The 22,835-nt window shown below is 36.6% G+C and overlaps 1 protein-coding gene and 1 long non-coding RNA gene across 9 annotated transcripts in view; one reads left to right on the forward strand and one right to left on the reverse strand.

Moving 5' to 3' along the window:
- Positions 1 to 22,835, forward strand: part of Ssh2 (slingshot protein phosphatase 2) — a 254,003-nt gene that overhangs the window by 146,523 nt on the left and 84,645 nt on the right. The gene's annotated exons all lie outside the window — the stretch shown is intronic.
- The window catches only part of LOC113182825 (uncharacterized), a 122,724-nt gene that overhangs the window by 54,976 nt on the left and 44,913 nt on the right, over positions 1 to 22,835 (reverse strand). For both annotated transcript variants that reach the window (XR_013343973.1, XR_003300794.2), the window contains exons 3-5: positions 22,626 to 22,746; positions 19,970 to 20,016; positions 2,053 to 2,209 (exon numbers count right to left, since the gene is read on the reverse strand). This is a non-coding gene — a long non-coding RNA (uncharacterized LOC113182825). The remainder of the gene's footprint in view (positions 1 to 2,052; positions 2,210 to 19,969; positions 20,017 to 22,625; positions 22,747 to 22,835) is intronic.

Consider the following 22,835-nt stretch of genomic DNA (forward strand, 5'->3'; position numbering starts at 1 on the left):
TTTAGTTACCATGTGTTAAACTGCCTTAGGGCTAAAGAAGATCGATATAGATGCTGTCACATAATTTCTGAACTTATCACATAGTTTCTGAATTTCTAAAGTGAAAGCAGAAAAGAAAATTCATATCCTAACTAGTTTCAAATAGGATTAGAGATAGCTTTGTATTGTTGAATGAAGCAGGATGTTGCTCTCACTAATTTAGTTATGTTTAACTTGAAGAAATATGCTAAGAACCAAGGCCTTTTTAGGTGTCCCAATGATTTGAAAAGGACATAGCCAATGATTTTGTAAATAAATTTCGAGCCTTATACACAAAGGGCAAATTTAGGACCATCTCCCTTTTGCATGTTGTGTGAATTTAACAAATTTTGGTTTTTGTATTAATCTGTTTTTAGAAGGGCTATAACCCTTCTTTTGTATTCATTATATCTGATAAAGCAACAAAATCTAGAGACTTGATCACTCTCAAAGAGAAACATTAGTATTAACCAATTCTAGAGTTTTAAATTTTTATTTTTTTAGTTTTTTGGGCAGTACTAGGGATTTAAAGGAGGGATGCTCTACCACTGAGATACAACCCCAGACCTTTTTATTTTTATTTTGAAATAGAGTGTCACTAAATTGCCCAGATTGGCCTTGAACTTTGATCTTCCTGCCTCATCCTCTGGCTTTACTGGGATTATGGGCATGCACCAGCACATTCAATTTGTAAGCTTTTAAAAATATTCTAACAGTTTAGGTGTCTAGGCAGAGAAGAAATACAGTTGTATTATTTTTTAAATAAGAGCTAAATGGTCCAGATTGTTGCTTATGTTGCAGATAACATCTGCCTCATTTCAAGGGACTGTGGAGATCAAATAAGATGTTTCATAAGAAAGACTAATAAAATTTTTCAATGTGATTGTTACTTTTATCATCTGCGCTTAATATTTATTATTCAAGATTCACATCATTATTCATGATCCATAGTAGGGTATTTCAAGCCTGAGTGCCCTAATTGTGGAATTTATATTGCTTATCTTCTGTAATAACTGTGTAAGAGTTTATTCCACAGACAACTTTATCTTTTTGCAATGTTAAGCATTCTTCATCACCCCAGCAAAAGGTTGGTCAAGTTTATGAGCTCAGCATCTTGTCTGTGCATCTCTGTGTTGTTCTCTGAATTTTGTATAGTAAAAGCCAGTTGATCTCCATGAGAGCTAAATCAATGAGAGCTAAATCACTTTTCTTAACTGATTTTAAGTAATTATACTTCGAGAGCTCTTAAGAGAAATGTCATTTTTTCAGGACCCTCTTCTGTCCTGTGTGTCCCCTTAAACTAATGTGTTTCTCTGGATGGTGATTTTTATCCAGTTTTCATAAACATTGAAATTTTTAATTTCCTATAATTATATAATCTTAATTTTTATGCAGACCTTTAGTTTGAGAACTTTTTGATGGGGGGATGTGAATTCTCAATGTAAACTTTCTAAGAGATGAGTGAAATAATAGCTTTAAACAATGAGTGAAACTGAACCTCTTTGAAATCCTTTTGAGGGGCTGGGGATGTGGCTCAAGCGGTAGCGCGCTCGCCTGGCATGCGTGCGGCCCGGGTTCGATCCTCAGCACCACATACCAACAAAAATGTTGTGTCCGCCGAGAACTAAAAAATAAATATTAAAATTCTCTCTCTCTCCTCTCTCACTCTCTCTTTAAAAAAAAAAAAAAAAAAAGAAATCCTTTTGATCAGGTGATTTAGGTATATTTCATTTGATCAGCTTCACCCCAGTAAAAAAATATCACACTTAATTCCTAAAATATCCCATTCCTTGAACATCCTCATTTTCTGTCCCCCACCTCCTTCCCTAGCACTGGGGATTATGCCTGTGTTTCTCTACTATTGAGCTATATTTCCAGGCCTTTATTTGTAATTTTGAGATAGGATCTCACTTATTTATCAGCACCACGTGAAAATGAATAAAATAAAGGTATTGTGACCATCAGCAACTAAATAAAATGTATTTTTAAAAAAGAAGAAAATGAAAGGATTTATAGCCAGACCAGGGCACAAACCTGTAATTCCAGTAATGGAGGAGGCTGAGGCAGGAGGATTGTGAGTTCAAGGGCAGCCTGGACAATTAGTGAGAGCCCATCTTTCTTTCTGAAGGGAGAGGTGGATGAGGAACAGTGCTGGAGAGTGCAGCTCAGAGAATGCTCCTGGGTTCTCTTCCTAATACCACAAAAAAAGAAATAGAAAAGGATTTATGGAAGTAGGATTTTCTCTAGAACACTGAGCTTTATTTCTGGCCCTCTTCAATGTCTTGATTTATCTAAATAGTGGTATAGGATACTTTATGGTTTTAAAAAGGGGCTGGGGAGACTATTGTTGCAGATGTTATAGCCATATTATAAAGAGAAAGTTTTCAAGTAATAACTGTTATTAATCATTTATGACAAGGCAAATCCAAAAAGTTTTTTTTTCCTTAGAAAATTGTCATGAGCATGTTTTGAGAATGGGCATAGTTTTTAATCTAATATCCACTGTGTACATAGTATAGTAAGCAGAGTTTGCAGACTTTACATAGCTTATTTAGGCAGGCTGCCAATTTTGCAAATCTGTTGTTATTGGTGGCTGGGAGAACAATGCAAAATCCCCACAGGCAACATAAGAACCGAAATCATTAAACTATCTGTTAGTAGCTTTATGGTTAAAACACACACAAACACACACACACACACATACACACACACACACACACAAACATTCAAGTAATCTAAAGCAAAATCTCATTCTCTGCTTCCTCCAGGTGCTTAGCTCTAGATATTATTACATCAGCATCATCTGGTAGGCAAAGTGTTGCCCATGGCACAGAAGGCTTGTATTATTTTTAGTAGAATGAGCTATAAGGGGAAGAGTGTGCTGATTGCTGTTTTTCCTTGTTCTTACTGGTTTGGTTACCAGTTTAATGGCCTGGTTTGGCATTCTATGTAGGCAATCTGCAGCTCCTCAGTTTCTAAATCAAATATATATTAAAACCATTCTAGTGGATATGGCAGTCCTTTACATTAATAGTGTGCCTGTGATTGTATCAGTTAATAAAATTTAAGAACTATCTGTACATGCCATGTTACACTAAGCCCAGATGATACTTTAATATGATATTAAGTTAAAATAAAGTTATTGCAACTACTAAAAATTTTGTTTATGCCTTAATAACTCTCCTATGCTGAAAGAAATGGCAAAGTGAGACTAGATAAGATAAAATATTTAAAAATACTTATTTATTTCCATTTAGTGGTTCTAACCAAATGAATTTAAACCCATTATAATTGTTTTTCAAAGTTAAAGAAAAACTGAGGACTATTAACTCTCACTGGCTATCTCTAAAGAGGAAAGACCATTGTTTTAAACATACTTTTGTATTGCTTACTTCTTTGAAAGTACTTGCTTTTATCTGTTGGGAACCCACTTTAGTTCTGGCCACTAGTGTGTTGAGAGCACCTGTGGCTCTCAGTCTCAGTTATGATAATCCACACTCCCAGAATTTTCTTTCTTTATTTTATTGCCATCTTAAATGCTTGGTGAAATTCCCACAAGCTTATGTGAAATTCCCATAAGCTTTCGTTATGCGAAAGTTATGCTTTAAAAAACATATTATCTCAATGGTAATGGCCAAATTATATTATTATATTATGTCCATTTATTAATATGTAACAAGGAATCCCACCATTACGTATAATGCACCAATAAAAAATATGGAAAAAACAAATAGAAAAATTTAATAAAGACTAAATTTAATAAAGACTATTAAAAATAAAGACTAGTCTCTTTGTCAATTAAAATTAAAAAATATTGAGTGTCAATGCTTTTCTTTATGGCAGTCTTATAAATTATTTTGGGAGAAATTTCCAAATGGAAAATCCTTTTGACTTTGGGGAGGGTGGTACTGGCAATTGAAGACAGGGGCACTTTACCACTGAGCCCCATCCCCAGCCCTTTTTATTTTAATTTTTTTTTTTAATTTTGAGACAGGGTCTTGCTAAATTGCTGAAGTCCTGATAAATTGCTGAAGCTGGCCTCTAACTTGCCATCCTCCTGTCTCAGCCTCCCACATCACTGGAATTACAGGTGTACACCACTATGCCTGTCAAGAATCCTCTTGACTCTTTAAAAACCTGTTTTCCCCCATACATAGTAAAGTTGTTAGTATCTTCAATTCTCTACCACACATATTCATCTTGTCCTGCCCAGAGTGGTGACACAGTCCTGTAATCCCAGCAGTTTGGGAGACTGAGGCAGGAGGATTGCAAATTCAAAGTGAGCCTCAGCGAATTAACGAGGCCCTAAGCAAACTAGTGAGACTCTGTCTCAAAAAATAAAAAGGTTTGGGATGTTGCTCAATAGTTAAGCACCACTGGGTTCAATCCCAGGTATGGGGGTTGGGGGGGGTGGGAGGGTGGTGGAAGGTCCTGGGTGAGGAACTTGGTTTTTTGTTTTGTTTTTGTTTCTTAAAATCAAAATGGTCTAATCAACAAAGCAAAATGCACTGGGGTTTTTTTGGTTTGGGGTTTTTTGCTGTTGCTGTTTGTTTTGGGTACTGGGAATTTAACCTAGGAATGGTTTGCCACTGAGTTATATCCCCAGCCCTTTTTTAATGTATTATTTTGGGACAGGGTCTTACCAAGTTGCTTAGGGACTTTCTTAAGTTACTGAGGCTGGCTTCAAACTTGAAATCCTCCTGCCTCAGCTTCCCAAATCACTGGGATTACAGGCGAGCACCACCATACCTGGCAGTTACTTTTAAATAATTGCTGATAAGCATGTTTAATATGGAAAATCCAGAAAATACTGAGTTGTTTCTTCTCCCCTTGGAGAGCATTACTCTTATTCTTATCTTGCAAAATATTTACTGTTAATACTATCAAAGGTTTTTTTCTATGTATGTGTATGCTTTTTAAAATGGGATTGTCCTGTGTCTAATGCTTTGTAACCTCATTTTTTTTTTCACTTTAGCATATTGTAAACATCCTGCCATTGTCCTAAAATGCATTTCTTTCATATCCTTTTTACTGGTCATTTGTTTTCTTTCCTTCCTTCTTTCTTTTTTTTTTTTTTTGGTTTGTTTTTTATTTTTTAATATACTTAGTTGTCAACGAACCTTATTTTTTTTATTTATTTATATGTGGTATTGAGAATCAAAGCAAGGCAAGCGCTCTACCATGGAGCCCCAGCCCATGGTCATTTGTTTTCCATTGAACTATTTCACATTCTGTCCTACTGAACATTTTGATTGTGTCCAGTTTTTTGCAGTTATAAACAAAGACTCAGTGAATGTTGTTGTGCCTAACTCATTACATGTGTCCCTTAAAAAAATATATGTATCTTGAAGCTCAATACTGGGATTACTAGACCAAAAGATTTATATATTTTTAGGGCTTTTGATACAGATTATTAGCTTGCTTATTAGTTGTATACTGTACTGCCACCAGCAATTTTAGTAATTAATTTGTATAATGTTACTGAAATTATAAAAAATAAAATCAAGGTAAATACAATTTATCTTCAGTTGATCCTCACTGTCATTATTGTCATTGCTATTTGAGACCCTGTTTAATATTAAGCACTGGTGAAAAATGCTTGATTTATAATCTGTTTGACTAGAACTAAAGGAAAGATGAAATAATAGTATGAAATAATAGATAGTTAAGATGAAGAAGCTAATTATCCCAAGGTGCTTTGAGTATATATGTACTGTTTATGCATTTAGGCTTGCTGCTCACATTTTCATTTTATTCTAAAATCATCACCATTTTAGGCTTAGAGAACTCTAGAGCCAAAAGATAAGCAAACAAACCTACTTTAGTTAAGGTCCTACAGCAAATTAACTCAGACCTTAAACATTTCTTTATTTTCTTCTTAGGACATATTAAGCATTATTGAGATTTTCCATAGTGCTCTGTGGCTAATGAAATTTTAAAAGATTGATCAAAGCTGGGCTGGGTGGTACGTGCCTACAATCCCAGCAACTCCTGAGGCAGAGGCAGAAGGATTGCAAGGCCTGCCTCAGCAATTTAGCAGAGCTCTAAGCAACTTAGTGAGACCCTGTCTGAAAATAAAAAACAAAAAAGGACTGGGGGTGTGACTCAGTGATAAAGCACCCCTTGATTCAATCCCTAGTGCCACAAAAAAATAAAATATGATCAAATATATTAGTTTGTAGAGATTAATAAAGTTAGAATTGTCTTATCCTATTTAAAATGAACATGTTTTACAAAAATTGAGATGAACTTTTTAGGGAATATGCCATTTAAATTCTAAAATTTCCATCTTTGGTGCTATGAGAGTTATAGAATAAAAGAAAAGAGTGTATGTTTTTAAGTCTCTTAATTTGAATCACCAGCTGATCTAGTCAGTATCCCTAGAGGTCTGTAGCATACTTACCGGAAAGGGGGGGAAAAAAGAAAACAACAGAAATAGCAAGGCAGGATGGAGAAAGGAGGCCATAGTAGTATACTGGCTTCACTATGGTTGATTGCCTGCCTTTCTCTTTTCTTTTTTTGGTGTGTGTGTGTGTGATGCTTAGGATTGAACCCAGGGCCTTGTGCATACAAGGCAAGTATTCTACCAACTGAGCTATATCCCCAGCCCCCAGCCAGCTTTCTTAATGAAGATATGTGTTTAAATCACAAGCAGAGAAAGTACTTTAGATGACATTTCACTTTTTATAGTGGCAGCAGTCCTGCACATGCTGCTGAAACAGAGGATGAGTTTACCACCTTCTCTTCAGACCTTATCTGTGCCCACAGATCATCTCTTTTACTTAGCAAGCCTTTGTTCATTGGAGAGTGGACCTCTGCCTTCTGCCTTTCCAACTGCTGTCAGAAACCAAAGGTGACAGATAAGGCATCCAAAGGTCAAAATGGATAATGTGGGGTCAATCTGGCTTTAAGGGTTGGGAAACATCTCTGGCCTACAGAAATACAAACCTGAATTGCAGCCTGGGAAAAACTTAGTTCATCAACTTCAGCCTTTCAGCTCCCAAGAAAAGACACTAGCTGTTTCTGTAGTCAGCAGGAACAGAAATGAAAAGATCTAGAAAGGGTGTGATTTAATTAAATCAGGTCATTGGTGATTTCAAATTTCAGAGAGATGGTTTTTGTGGGAATGTTGCTTTGCTTACTGTGAGATCTCATGTATCAAATCAAAAAACCAAAGGTAAACCACAATCTCAAGGGTTTCAGAATGGAAAGTCAATTAGATAAGATTCAGGTATTTTATTTACTAATATTCCCTTTTGGTCTGTTATTAGAATGTGATGGAGAAAAAAATAGGAAAAGGAAATAACATTTTGTATTTCTTATTAGGGCTTTCACTTTTTAATTAAATCAGCTTTTACTAAGCATTTGGCTAACTTCGGAATTAAAGTACTGCAAATATGTGATCCTCAGCTTGATTAAAAGTCGTCTTTTTTAGTGCCAGTCCTTTAAGTTAGCAGTTGTCCATGTACATTGTCCCTGAAACCATAAACCACTATCCTGGCCCTCTAGTGAAAAGATAGTTAGTAGGACAGGTTCATGATATTCATGACCTTTTTTATTTTTTATTATTTTATTTAGTTGTAGATGGAAAAATACCTTTATTTTATTTTATTTATTTTTAAGTGGTGCTGAGGATCAAACCCAGTGCCTCACACATGCCAGACAAGTGTGCTACCACTGAGCCATAACCCCAGCCCTTTCATGGTCTTTTTAAAACATTAAGAATTTCAAGCATTAAACCACATTCTGTACCCTTCTAAGCACCAGACCCTGTGTGACTGACTATACAGATCACAAGCCCATGAAACTGGTTCTGACTTTGAAGTGTGCAGTTAAATAGAGGCAGACATGATCAGAGTTCTGCTACTTACTCAACTGTCTTTTTTTTTTTTTTTTTTTGGTACTGGGATTTAACACAGGGGTGGTTTACCACTGAAACACATTCCCAACGCCCTTTTATTTTTTATTTTCAGACAGGGTCTCATTAAGTTGTTAAGGGCATTGCTAAATTGCTGAGGCTGACCTTGAACTTTTGATCCTCCTCCTAAATTGGCTGGGATTACAGGTGTACACCACTTTGCCCAGCTCACCTGTGTCTTTCTAAACCTCTGTTTTCTCTATTCTTTTTCTTCCTGTAAAACTTTTCCTGTTCCATTCCATCCTTCTGCAATGGTTAGAGAACCTGCTGCCAGATTTGGGAATATGTGTAATTCTCTTAGTCCACATGAAAATCTCTGAAATAATGTTTCCTTGTATTTGGCTGGTGGAACAATTAAGATTGGGATATTGTTTTTAGAAAAAAAAATAATTAATTGATTTAAATAGAAATATATATACCTCATTAAGTTTTAAAATTCACTATGTAACATTTGAGGCAGGATTTCAGTATAATTTTAAATGAATGAGATTGAAATTCAAAGAGATTAATTTACTTGTTCAGGGTTATTTAATTAATGAAAGGGCAATGACCAAAACCTAGATCTTCTAACTTTATATCACATTTTTTCCTCTGCTTTCTTTGCCTCTAATTAATATCATATCTCTACTTAGTAAGTGATCATTCTTTATTGATCACATACAATGTCCTGGGCACTAACAAGCATCAATGAACAGAGAAAACCCAGGCACTAGCTCTTAGAACATACATTACAGAGTGTAAATAAATTGTTATAAAATAATCATCTGATGATATAGCTCTAAAAAAATAAAGCAGGAGAAAATGATGGAAAGTAAGCTGAGAAAGAGAGTATGTGCTACCTTAGAGAAAATGGAAACTGATAAATGTTATTTGAGTTACAAACTGAAGTCTGCTATTTGGTGTGAATGTACAGATCAATTTTTAGGTATAACAAATAATCTAATATGAGGCTACTGCATTTGTGGACATAATAGCAGTAGGTGAGGATTGTTATCTGTTAGTAAATATCAGTCACTTTGGTAACTATTATACTTTTAATTTAAGCTACTTAACCAGGCAGCATAGATTACAAAATCCTAAAATAAGTAAAGCTGTAAATCTAATCATTACCTTTCATGCAGAATCACTTATTACATAAAGCAGTGCTTAATATATTGGTGATGTTATATTTCTCTTACTGTTAGAAAATAAGTACTATAATTAAACAGCAAGCTCTAGGTAGCTTTTTTGTTTGTTTGTTTTTGACAGGGGTGGAGCTACTGGGGATAGAAGGGTGCCTCCCACATACTAGGCAAGTGCTGTACTACTGGGTAGATATTAACATTCCTAGAGCATCCAAGGGGTTCAGAAAATGTAAAACTTCATTTGTTGGTCAGATTTAATCTTAATGAATTTCAAAATCTTATCTTTTTTTTTTAACTGAACTCCTGCTGTCTAGTACTGTAGAGCTTCAATAAGTGAACTTTCACTTAATGCTTAGAAATCTTTATATAAAAATGTTTATTGGGGGCTGGGGCTGTAGCTCAGTGGTAGAGTGCTTTCCTTGTAGGTGTGAGGCCTTGGGTTTGATCCTCAGCACCACATAAAGAGAGAGAGAGAGAGAGAGAGAGAGAGAGAGAGAGAGAGAGAGAGAGAGAGAGAGAGATTTTGTCCTTCTAAAAAAAAATTAAAATGTTTATTGTGGATGGGGAGAGAAGGTGGCAGCATGAGGGATAGATAAACTTCATAGAACTGTCTGTTGTGTGCTTTAAAATAACAGAGTCCAAAGTATTAATAGAAAAACTTTAGAAACTTCCAAATCTTATCTATTTGTGTTTCCTGTGGTTTCAAAATTAAATCCAAGCATAAATCATTCAGTGTTTGCCTCTTGTTAAAGCTAAGCTTTTATCTGCTAAAAAGTGAGATGCAGTAGTGGAAGGCTGATAATTCCCAGCTGTCTATGGTTTCTTTGAGCAATTACCAGGTACCTTTAGTTCTTAGTTTTAGGAAATTAATGAGTACACTAAAATGATATGCACAAGTGGTCTATATATAATTAGTACATTAATTTTTCTGGAGAAAAAGGCCATAGCTTTCTTCCAGTTCTCAAGACACTATTGACTTCCCTTACCACAACCATCTACCATCTCAGCAAAGAGCCTGAATCAGGACTATTTCAGACATTTGAATTAGAGATCAGGAGAATTTTTTTAAGTTTTTTTGAACTTACCAGTGAGATTCATTTATCTTCCCCGCCCCGCTTTCAGTCCTGGGGATCAAACCCATATGCTAGGCAATTGCTCTACTGGAGAACTACATTTCCAATCCCTCATTTATCCATTTTTTAAAGCAATCTTTCATGATTTCCCTATGCTGAAAGAATTTGAACTAATATATTCTCTCTATTACAAAGAATTGTGCAGATTTTTGAATGTTTTTCCCTCTCAATATTCTCAGAGTGGCTATTCCTAGAATAGTATTTGTTTAAAGGAAACTTGGAATATTGCAGTAAAGCCTGAAAGTTCATGTTTCTCAGCAGATACTCACAACTTGACTAGAATGCTGCTTGCTTGCTTGCTTTTTCTTTCTTTCTTTCTTTTTTTCTTTTTCTTTTTTTTTTTGCATGAACTTTTGGTCAGAGAAAAATGCACAACATATTCATATGACACTAGTAAAAACTTTGGGAAAACATCCAACATCTGCTTATCTTTCCTGCAGTGGAAATGTTCATAATTGCAATGTGCAGTTTCCTTTGAATGAAGATAAGCAGATTTCTATTTGCTATACTATGTTTCAGAAGTGTGTTTACTGCATTCTTTAAATGTACTTTTTTTTTTCTCCTGACAATCAGGAGGTTCTAAAAACATCTGGTTATTACTAGGGTTTTCTTAACTTTCTGTTAAGTATATCTGTATTTTTCAAGATACTTTCCTCAGTCTCATCTCAGATTCCAGATTTAGGGGCCACATAGGAAATATGTTCATCCTTACAGGTTTCGCCCCATTACCTGCATCACTACCATGGCCTTGATTCACTTCAAAACAATCTTTTTTATAAAATTCAAGTTCCACAAAGGACTTTTTTTTTTCTTTTTTCTTTTTCTTTTTTTTAATGGGTGGAGTAAATATACAAGTCAGCTTTGTCCTTATTCTGTTTTTCTTTGGCTGGATACTGGATCCAGAAAGCTCTTAGCTGGAAGACTGCTGAGGACTCTCCCCCAGTCGGTCCTTGGTGTTTCTGATAGAGGGGTGATTCCCAGGTTGAAAACCTGTTTGTTCCAGTTCCCAGAAAACTAAACTGCTGAACATTTTTTTTAATTAATTAATTTATTTATTTATTTATTATTGGTTGTTCAAAACATTACAAAGCTCTTGACATATCATATTTCATACATTTGATGCAAGTGGGTTATGAACTCCCATTTTTACCCCGTATACAGATTGCAGAATCACATCGGTTACATATCCACGTTTTTACATATTGCCATACTAGTGACTGTTGTATTCTGCTATCTTTCCTATCCTCTACTATCCCCCCTCCCCTCCCCTCCCATCTTCTCTCTCTACCCCATCTACTGTAATTCATTAAACTGCTGAACATTTTATCCTGTCAACCTGGGCAGCTCTTTTGTCTCTAGCTAAGGTGTAATAGCAGGCTATCCTGGCAAGTAAGTTACTCTAAAGGTATTTCACTGCTTTGCTTCAGGCACACACCACTATGCCCATATTAGAGATTATACATCTATTCAAGATGAAATAGGGGTTAGGGTTGTAGCTTAGTGGTAGAGTACTTGCCTACCACATGTGAGGCACTGGGTTCAATCCTCAGCACCACATAAATATAAGTAAATAAAATAAAAATACTGTGTCCATCTTCAATTAAAATTTGAAGAAGAAAAAAAAATAAAGACGAAATAAAATTGAGCATTGATGGTTCTCCTGGTTTCCAAGAAATGCATCACTACAATTTTTTGTGTGTCTTTCCCCTCATTCGATATAGTAGTAACCACTATTGTGAGCCTAAGTCTAGAACAAGTCTCCTATCTTTAATAGGATGTGTGTACCTTATCAAAGTATAGCAAGGTGTGTACCTGGCTAATAGGAGAGACAGTAGAATGACCTCCCTGGTCTTTGTTACTAGTGTTATAATTATATTTGAGTAAATGGGAACACTGCTTTAGTTCTACTCCTAAGCTGAAATTTCTTTCCACTATTCAGTTTCCTTACATAAAAAGTTTTCTGCACTAGGGCTGTGGTTGTAGCTAAGTGGTAGAGCGCTTGCCTCACATGCATGAGGCCCTGGGTTTGGTCCCCAGCACCACATAAAAAAATAACGATTGTGTCCATTTACAAATTTAAAAAAAATATTTTAAAAAAAGTTTTCTGCACTAGACAAAAAAAAAAGTTGTAAAAGTCTACTTAAAAAAGAAGCTAGGAATGGGGTCTGGGGTTGTGGCTCACTAGTAGAGTGCTTACCTCACACATACGAGGCCCTGCATCCAATCCTCAGCACCACATAAAAATAAATAAAAGTATTGTGTCCATCTACAATTAAAATTTTTTAAGACTTTTGGCACAATACCTTTATTTTGTTTATTTATATGGTACGTGTGAGGCACTGGGTTTGATCCTCAGCACTACATAAAAAAATAAAGGTATTGTGTCCATCCATAACTTAAAAAAAATTTTTTTAAGTGAATTTCTTTTCATTTCTGTGTAAGAAATTCTCCCTTCCTGTTGTCCCTTTCCTTTTTTAACTTATCAACTTTGGTGTAGAGAGGGGACAGATTCATTTTTTCCCCCTAATGGTACTGGGGATCAAACTCACACCTTGCGCATGCTAGCGAGTGCTCTACCACTGAGTCCAGCCCTGCAGAATTTCTTTTGCAGAAAAATTTTCTGTGGAAACATAGATCCAGTGAATGAATTAACCACTTGGTTAATAGCACTTAATATACCCTACTCACTTTGAATAGACATTTGCGTAGTATCTCAGCCCACCGTGTTATACTCTTTAGAGGCATTCTTTAAGAGTTGCCTCCAGGTGGGAGCGGTGCCGAGTGCCTATAATTCCAGTGGCTCAGGAGGTTGAAACAGGAGGATCCAGAGTTCAAAGCCAGGTTCAGTAAAGGCAAGGTGCTAAGAAACTCAGCTTTTTTTTTCCCTTTTTTAATTTTTTTTGTTGTTGTAGATAGAAAGAATGCCTTTATTTGTTTATTTTTATGTGGTGCCAAGGATCGAACCCAGTACCTCACATATGCTAGGCCACTAAGCTATAGCCCCAGCCCGAGACTCTGTCTTTATTAAAAAAAAAAAAAATAGGACTGGGGATGCGGTTCAGTAGTTGAGTGCCCCTGAGCTAAATCTCCAGTACCCCACCCCCCAAAAAAGAGTTGCCTCTGTTATAGAAAACCTACTTGGTACTTTTGCTTGTTTTATACTATATAATATGATGATCTCATCTTGAACTAGTGGAGCATTTTTAAGGTTCAAACTTCTAAGAGTTTTTAAAATGTTATATGAAGAAATTCAGATCTGGATTATCTCTGTATTATATAATTTGTTAGTGACAGAGCAAGAACTCCAGGTCACCTTTCAGTCCCATACTTTTCCTCTCTACATTTACATGTTGCCCTAAAACAGGTAAAATTCTAAACTTCTCTTAGAAAAACTGTCTAAAGTGGTAAAACCAATTTAAAGGTACTCAGCCATAGGCGAAATGATTAGAAAGCCCTGGTTAGTTGACTTCTGCCCAAGTATGTACCTACTGTTTGCTGTCTTCCCCAAATCAATGACAATGTGATCTAAGAACTAGAAGTGAAAATAATTTGATTTAGGGATATTTTGAACTTCAATGTTAATAATCCCCTTTTCAAATGGCTGGTTTCTGAATGTAACAGCCACTTTGTCTAATTTTTTAATCATATTTTACTCAGCATCAATTCCATTTATAGAAGTAGGAAGCAAAGTTAGTCGCCCATTATAACATGGCAACTTTTAGTTGGTTAGGTATAATGTGGATCAAATCTCATTTCCTAGATTACTCTACCAACCCTTTCTGCAGATAGTCTGTGGATCATCTTTAATTCAGGTTCTTTTAATTCTCCAGCAGTCAGTTTTTACACAACTCCTGATTTTAGAGATGAGGAAGTCAAGTTCCTGAAAACCCTCTTCTTATAGATGTTCTTTAATAATGGATTATTTAATTTATTTGAGAGTTAAAGAAATTTAGTGTTACTTGCTTACCAATTCTTCACTAACATCCTATTCCAATGCAATACAGATGAATTTCTAAAATTCATTTGCCTTCTTTTGATTAAAGTTGTCTTCAGGTTTCTGATTCATCTTTTGCTTGTTACTATGTTCAAAAAAACTAAGCTTGCTTTCTTATAGTTTAAAATGGTGGTTTCAGAACTTGGCTACATTATCATTCATTTAACCAGAATCCATTGGTATACTGTCATATCCTTTGAATCTGGGATAGGAAGGAGGGAAGTCCTTTGTGTAAAAGCATTCTCCTCAGCTGGTCTTCCTTAATGCTGAAAGTTTGCTGCCTGGCAGGAAATGATATAGACATATGTGATAACACGGTGACATGAGAAAGAATTGCTTATAAGGCCCTGGGTTGTCCAAATTAATTGGCTGTCAGCTGGCAGATAGGTTCCGGCAGATTTGATATTCAAATCCAAGGGTTAGCAAACTGAAGAGAAAATTTAGATAATGAAGAAAACTATTTTGAGAAAAGTTTGAGCAAAAGCAGGTGGTATGAAAGTTAAGCTTCCTGGTGCAATGGCTCATGCCTGTAATCCCAGCTACTTGGGAGGCTAAGCCAGGAGGATCATAAGTTTGAGGACAGCCTCAGCAACTTAGTGAGTCTCGGTCTCAAAAAAGGCAGGGTGTATATGGCTCAGCAGTAGAGTGCCCCAGGTTCAATTGGGGTGGGGAGCAAAAAGAGAGGGCATGGGAGGAGAGAAAAGAAAAGAGAAAGGGAGAGAAAGGAATGAAAGGAAATAAGTTCATAGCCATGTAAATTGTTTTTGGACCTCCTGGGAAAAAACCTTAAAGCATTAGTATTTGTTTGAAGGCAAGGACCTGACAGAATAGTCAGGAGGAACAAAGAAAAAAACATTCTTTGTGATTGGAAGGAATTTGTATATATCAAAGCATTTCTTTCTCTGGTTTTTCTTACAATAGCTCTGTGAAATAAAATTTCCATCATATCAGAAAGACTATTAGACAGCCCCAGATATCTGTCATCTTTCTATTTCCATTAGCTCAGATCAAATCACCCTTCTCTTTTGCCAACAAATAATATCGATCTCCCTATGTCTAAGTCTTACTCTACTTTCCCATCCATTGTTAGAGGAATCTTTCTGGAAATGCAAACTTTTGCTGAGGATAAAGTCCACATTGCTTGGTTGGTGGTGTCAGACCCTTCAAGATCTGTGCCATGCTTACCTCCTCTCATCTTTATTGCAGCCTTCCTTCACTTTTTCACCGTACAGTGGGACTGAAGTTGTTTCTGTTTCTCCCTCCAACCAACTGGGCCTTTGTGGGATTTTTTTGTTTTGTTTTGTTTCGGGGAATTAGGGTTAGGGTTAAACTACTTTTCAAGAATACATCATAGAAAGGTTTCAGCTGAGTTTTTGTATATGCTGCTCCCTCTGCCTGAAAGCATCTTGGTTTTCCTCTCCCAGCCTCATTTCAGGGAGCTGCCCAGGCTCCAAGACAGATTGCATAGGCAGCCTTCTCTGTAGGAAAAAGAACTCTGAATTTCCTGTGTTCTGAAGATGGCAGTGAATTTGTTCGGGTTATTGTTTATTTAACCCTCTGGTATAATATTGCTTTTATCAGAAAGTCCATCCATGATCACCATACAGCAATGCACCCTTTTTTTTTTAAGCCTCTTAACTGTTTTCTTCAGAACATTTGTCACCTAACAGTTTACTTATTGTCTCCTTCTACTTCCACCCCACAAAAGTATTAGTCCCTTGACTTTTTCATAAAAGTGTATTGCTATATTCCCAATGCCTAGAATGGCACCTGTTACTTACTACATGGTTGTTGGGTTTTTTTTTTTTTACCTTTATTTTTTATTTTTATATGGTGCTGAGGATCGAACCCAGCAGCCCGCACATGCTAGGGGAGCACTCTAATACATTCTTTTTATTTTTATTTTTTAGTTTTTGGTGGACATAACATCTTTATTTTTTATTTGTATGTGGTGCTGAGGATCGAACCCAGCACCCCGCACATGCCAGGCGAGCACGCTACTGCTTGAGCCACATCCCCAATAACTCTGATACATTCTTAATAAACACTTGTTGAATGGAATCTATGATGTATTCTTGAAAAGTAGTTTACAAACCTGAGTGAGTTTCAGAATCAACTAGAGCATTTAAGAAAAATATTACCAAATTAGGTTTCATGGAGTAGGTTCTGACATCCACATTTCAAAACCACTGTTAGATTATATAAGTACAGAAAGATTTGATATCTTCTCTTTTGCATGAATTGCCTGTGAGTTGGAATTTTCATGTACTTAACTATAGTTTGATTTCTCTATTTGTAACTTTCTGCTCTGGTTGGTAGTTTTACCAGTGGGAAAATGTGGGTCCTATGAGCTATATGGAATTAACCAAGAAATTAGATTATCAGGTAGTTTTTAGCCTAATGTATTTATATAAACCTACAGATGATAGGCTCCACTGTCATGAAGGAAGAAGAATTATTACATAGGACCTAGCAGAAACTACTGTGTCTGAGTGAGAAGTTTCTAAATTTTTTTGTAGTCAACTCACACAGAAGGCAGATGTAGAGCAATAACCCATAAGACAGCCAACTTCTCAGAAAAAGGAAGTTCAAGACAATACCAGATATAAGTTTGCAAGTCAGTTCAAAGTTCTTTTGCAAGGGGAAGAAGTCCCCACTAGCATCAGGCATGACTAAAGGCTACAAACAAGAACAAGTAATGCACCCTCTCTTCTGGTTTTTGTCACACACATGTGGGCTTTCCCACCTGCCAGGAGATACCAGAGAACACTTTCATACTTTATTATCTCCTGGAGTATACTTTAATCTTTTTTTTTAAGTTATAGATGGAAGCAATACCTTTATTTATTTATTTATTTATTTATTTATTTATTTATTTTTATGTGGTGATGAGGATCAAACCCAGTGTCTCACATGTGCTAGGCAGACACTCTACCACTGAGCTACAAACACAGCCCCTGTTCTGGAATCTTAAGCAGCCCTGTTATCATTTTCAAATCACATTTATTAAGGACTCTGTATATGGCATTAAAAAACTGGATGCTACATAAAGCAATATGAATGATGATCTCCCTGTACTACCTTACATTCAAAAGCAAACAATTTAGCTGGGTGTGGTGGTGCATTCCTGTATCCTAGTGGCTCAGGAAGCTGAGGCAAGAGGATCACAAGTTCAGGGACAGCCCTGGCAACTTAGAGACGTCCTAAGCAACTTAGCAAGACTCTGTCTCAAAATAAAAGATTTTTAAAAGGGCCAATATAAAAATAAAACAAAAGGGCTAGGAATGGGCTGGGGATGTGGCTCAAGTGATAGCGCACTTGCCTGGCATGCGCAAGGCACTGGGTTTGATCCTCAACACAGAAAATAAAGATATTGTGTCCACCTAAAACTAAAAAATAAATATTAAAAAAAAAAAAGGCTAAGAATGTATCTCAGTGGTAAAGTGCCACTTGGATCAGTCCCCAGTACCAAAAACAAACAACAACAAAATTATATGTGTATACCTAGGAGAATTCACCTAACTAAACAGAAATAAAGTTTAATATACTCCAAAGTAAAGCAGTAGAACATATGAACAATTGTGTCATCTTTGCTTTTACGTGAGTTTTTCTGCACATGATAAGCTTTCTGTTTGGAGTTGGATCGAGAGGACAAGGAAGGCAGCTTGAATCCCCCCAGATTTTTATACAACAGGTTGTACCCTATCTCTTCTCCCACAGGGATGGACTATCTGCTAAGGGGTAAGTAGTGCTGCCAGCAAAGAACCTCAGTCACTTGAGTGGAGACATGGGCAGCCTTAGTTCCTCCTTATTTGAGTAGTAGACATAGTTGATGGCAAAGTATTTTGGGCAGAGGTAGCTCATAAATGAGGAACTTAATCTACGAAACATTGTTTTTCAGCCCTGTGGGTTCTAATTATTGGTTTCTTCACAGCTTACTTTCTCTCAGGCCCCACCCCTCACTGCAGAGAACTTGTTGACAACAGCTCCACTTTTTCAAGTCTTGCACAAAGGCAGATGTCTCTGAAAATGTAGCTTACGCAAAACATCTGTGTGCTTGACTCTGTTCCCACGATCGTGTATTTTCCTGTACTGCCTTTTCTCTCTTTTTAATAATTGAAAACACAGATTAACATTGTTTAAGAAAATTTGCAAAAATAAAAAAATCACCCCCAATGACACCATCTATTATTAATAGCCATTTCCATACTAGCCATAATAGCTTCATAAGTACAGTTTTTTGCCTAGTTATATCCTTTTTCTTAAGCAGAAGTTCAGATATTTTGTCATACAGCCACTTCCCTGTTTTTTTCCTGATTCTAGCATCATCATTTGGTTTTGGTGGTGAGTTAACAAAAGGGCATTGCAGCTTATCAACACACCATCAGCAAGTTCTTGTTTTTATTTTTTGACTTTTGGGACCCAAATATTCTAGTTTTTGGAGTATGGATGACCCAAGAATAGACAAAAACAAAGAGTAACCCTTAACATGTATACAATCTCTGCTCTAATTAAAAAAAAAAAAAACTGTGTCTTAATATGTATAGAATTTTAATTCTCTCAACACTTAAAAATTGCCATGGTGGTGAACGTCTGTAATCCCAGTGGCTGGGGAGACTGAGACAGGAAGATCTCAAATTTAAAGCCAGCCTCAGCAACAGTGAGGCGCTAAGCAATTCAGTGAGACCCTGTCTCTAAATACAATACAAAATAGGGGGCTAGGGATCTGGCTCAAGCAGTAGCGCACTCGCCTGGCATGTGTGCGGCCTAGGTTCGATCCTCAGCACCACATACAAACAAAGATGTGTGTCCACCGAAAACTAAAATAAGTAAATATTAAAAAAAAAAATAGGGCTGGGGTGTGGCTCAGTGGTTGAGTGCCCCTGAGTTCAATCTCCAGTACCCCACTCCCCAAAAAATTGTTATTAAATGACATTGACTATTCAAGACAAGTTACAAGTTACGATGCCCATCTCAGAGCAGACTTTCTTTCTTTCTTTTTTAAAGTTCATTTTTTTGCCCTCTGTTGTGTTGCAAACCTCGACTCTCCCAATATCTGACTAATCTTGTCGATGGCAGTGCTCCATTTCTGTTTGTCTGCCTCAGAGCTGTTTAGGTCTCACCCTTCATCCTCTTCTTAATAGTGAATAGGCCATTATTATTCTCATTTTCTTATTTGACAAAAGAAAAAAATAAAATGGACTGTCTCCTTGTTTGGTTAACATGATTAAATACTGAGTATCTTTAACCACCTTCCTTTTAGTAAGCATGGTTCTCTGTGCTTGAATGTTTAAAATTAGGTCTGTGGTAGGTGGCATTCCCTGATGGCTTAGGAAGTCTGTAGGACTTAACAAACAGTTTTGCTAGTTGTTTATTACTGTGTAAGAAGACAAATGACCCTCCTTAGGATTGTGGCTTTTCTTCTAATAAGATAAATTCTGCCTTTGGTAATAAAACTGGTGTTTAAAATAAATTCTTTTGATCCTTATGTTTTTCTGCACCTGAAGAATTGCCATTGAGGTAGGTTATTGAACCTAGCTCAACCAGGAGCTAAAAGCAATATAAGCAGCAGGTGTGGGATTGTACTCCAATATCTGTTCCTACATAGGAGCAAATATATTATATGAATTTTAACTCCACAACACATTTCAGACACATGAAAATTAAATTTACTCTTGGATCATTTTGATTTGGACATTTTCCTCTTACTCCAAATCTTAGTTAAAGTATCTGAAATTCTTATAGTTTCACGTTGCCCCGTTTTTGTACTACAAAATACTACCTTGGCAATCTCTTGTCCCCTCCTCTCTGATTTCTTCCAATCAGTCTCTGGAAAATAGAGAAAAATGTGCTGTAGATCATTGTTTCTTTGAAATTTTGCTTTACAATGTACACTTCATAAATTTGTAAAATAACTGTTACACAATGGATTGGCATCAAGAAAGCCCCCAAAATTAAATTTTCAAGGAACAAGAAAGTTTTCATCTGAAATGGTGGGACAATCTATAATAATTCTGGGAGGGGGAAAAGTATAGAAAGCAAGGGACATCAGGTTGATTAAAAATTGTGAACTAATTAAGAACAGCAATTGCTACTTTATTTCTTTTTCCTTTGACAAATCCTTAAATCATCATTTGGACTTTACTCTTTTGCTCTTTTTTTCCTTCCTCCTTATTCATTTGGGGAGAAGTAGTCATTAGAGAGAGAAAAGTGACTTTGGAAGGAATGGAGTCTAGGACACAAATGAAAGGATTAACTTTTGACAGCTGAACACATTATTCTCAGATGGAGAAGCACAATAATATTAGCTAGCCACCATTTTCTTGGTATTATACAAGGTCAGGTTAACTATGGAGAGTTGAAGGAAGTAGGAGTCCAGAGTGGGGAGTTTGGGGAATAACATGCGAAGGGAGCTTTCCAGAGATGTCAATGCACCGCTGGGTTAACTCAGTGTTTTTGCTGTTGTGTCTGGTATCTTTGTTATTGAGACCATGAGTGTGCTGTGACTTCCAGAGGTGTGATTTCATAATCTTCTTCAATTACTTTCATGTACTCAATATATATTTATTGACTGTCAGGCAGTATGCTAGACATTAGAGAGAGAACACTAGACAAGATGGTTAAAGTTTTTCTGCCAAGAAGCCCACTCCTCAGATAATAAATAACTCACTAGCCATGCATGATGACACACACCTGTAATCCCAGCTACTCAGGAGGCTATGCCAGGAGGATCAGAATTCTGAGGCCAGCCTGGACTACTTAATGAAACCCTTTCTCAAATAAAAAGGGCTGGGGGTATAGCTCAGTAGTAGAGCACACCTGGGTTCAACCTTCAGTAACATAGGGAGAAAACAAAACAACCTCATTGAATCCTACAGTTAAGCTGTAGTATTATGAAGGGAATTCAGGAGCAAGGAGAATAAATTATACGGAAACCAACTAGGAAATAGGACATGAGATAGTTAATTAGGAAAGAAAGAAAAGTCCAAAAAACAGTTGGCCGCCTGGAAAAAATTGAGGAACTAAAGGGACTAGGAGTCTCCTTCAGGTTGAAAGGGGATTGAACACATCGGAGTCACAAGGAGAAACAGGTTGGTTGTTGCCACAAAATATGAGTTGTTGTTTTGGGGTTTTTTTCCCCTGAAATCAAATCTATCACCATTGCTTGTTACCGGGGTACACATCTGTAATCCCAGAGACTCTGGAGGCTGACGTAGGGAAATCACAAGTTCAAAGCCAGTCTCAGCAACTTAACAAGGCCCTAACCAAATTAGTGAGACCCTATCTCAAAATAAAAAATAAAAAGGGCTGGGGATGTACCTGAGTGGTACTATGCCACTGGGTTAAATCCTCAGTACCCCCCCCCCCACCCAGAGTTCATCAACATCTCATGCTCTCCAGAGGGACCCTGGGAATTAGAAGTCTCAGAGTCTAGGTAAAGGTCTTTGAGGATCAGAAAGATGAGACGCTTGGTGGCAAAGCTCTTAGAGATTCTATTGTTCATATAAATGAACATCTAAGATTGTAGTAAGGGGCTGGGGTTGTGACTTAATGGTAGAGCGCTCGCCTACCATGTGCAAGGCCCTGGGTTCGATTCTCAGCACCACATAAAAATAAAATAAATAAAATAAAGGTATTGTGTCCAACTACTACTAAAAAATAAAATAAATAAAATAAAAAGATTGAAGTAAGAACCAGAGTGAAAAGAGAGTGAGCCAGAATAAGGGATAAGTAAGCAATAGCAACAAGAATGTCAAAAAGTGACAACAACAAATAGAAGATGACCTGAACCTCAGGCTTTTCCAAGGGTAAAAGAGAAAGGGTCTGAAAGCAGTGTTTGACATTTCCGGTTAAATAAAGACTAACTTGCATTCCTTCTGCAGGTGTATTTTAAATACCTAAGAAGGAATTTGTTTAATCATGTAAATGAAATGATTTTTCAAATGCTGAACAGTGTTAATCTTTTGTTTTATTCCCACATCTACTTGAAATTTAGTGCCAAGTAATGTTGGGTCATGTCTCTTAGTAACCAATAAGTAACCAGTATATGTAACATTTTAAATACTGGGGGGAAACTGTGCAGGTCATTTACTTTTGGGTCAGAGAGCTTTAAATTTTTTTTCTTCCAAAAGAAAAGTGTCCAAATCTAGAGTTTAGAACCAAGAAGCTTTGTTAATTCAGCCTGTCATGGAAATGTACTTTTTTGATCTGAGACAGTTTCTTCTCTTCTTGAAGGAAGATCTTCTAAACAAAATTCCCAACCACTCAGTCATCAGAAGACTAGGGTCAGTTGTGTTTGAGGAAGTTCCTTGAGACTAACTCATTCATGGGCATCTAAGTGTGTTATTATTGTTGTTGTTGTTTGTGGTGGTGATGGTGTATTTGGGAGGGTTAGTTTTTGGACAACTATTGAAGACAAGACTGAGGCTGAGTCTCACCAGGGCAGTTGCAGAGAGGGAAACTAGAAAGGCAGCAGTGCTGTCATGGGAGGTCTAGACTTAGCTCAAACTCAGAAGTTTGGGAGTCAGGCAGTTGTGGAAGTTCAGGATTGGTGGCAACCTGGAAAAAAACAGAGAATATATGTTCTTCTCGAAGGTATTCTGTCATCAAAGTTATTTTAAATCTGTGCTGGCCTAACAAAATGTGCT

Source organism: Urocitellus parryii, chromosome 7 (assembly GCF_045843805.1).
Source record: "Urocitellus parryii isolate mUroPar1 chromosome 7, mUroPar1.hap1, whole genome shotgun sequence".
Classification (NCBI taxonomy): domain Eukaryota; kingdom Metazoa; phylum Chordata; class Mammalia; order Rodentia; family Sciuridae; genus Urocitellus; species Urocitellus parryii.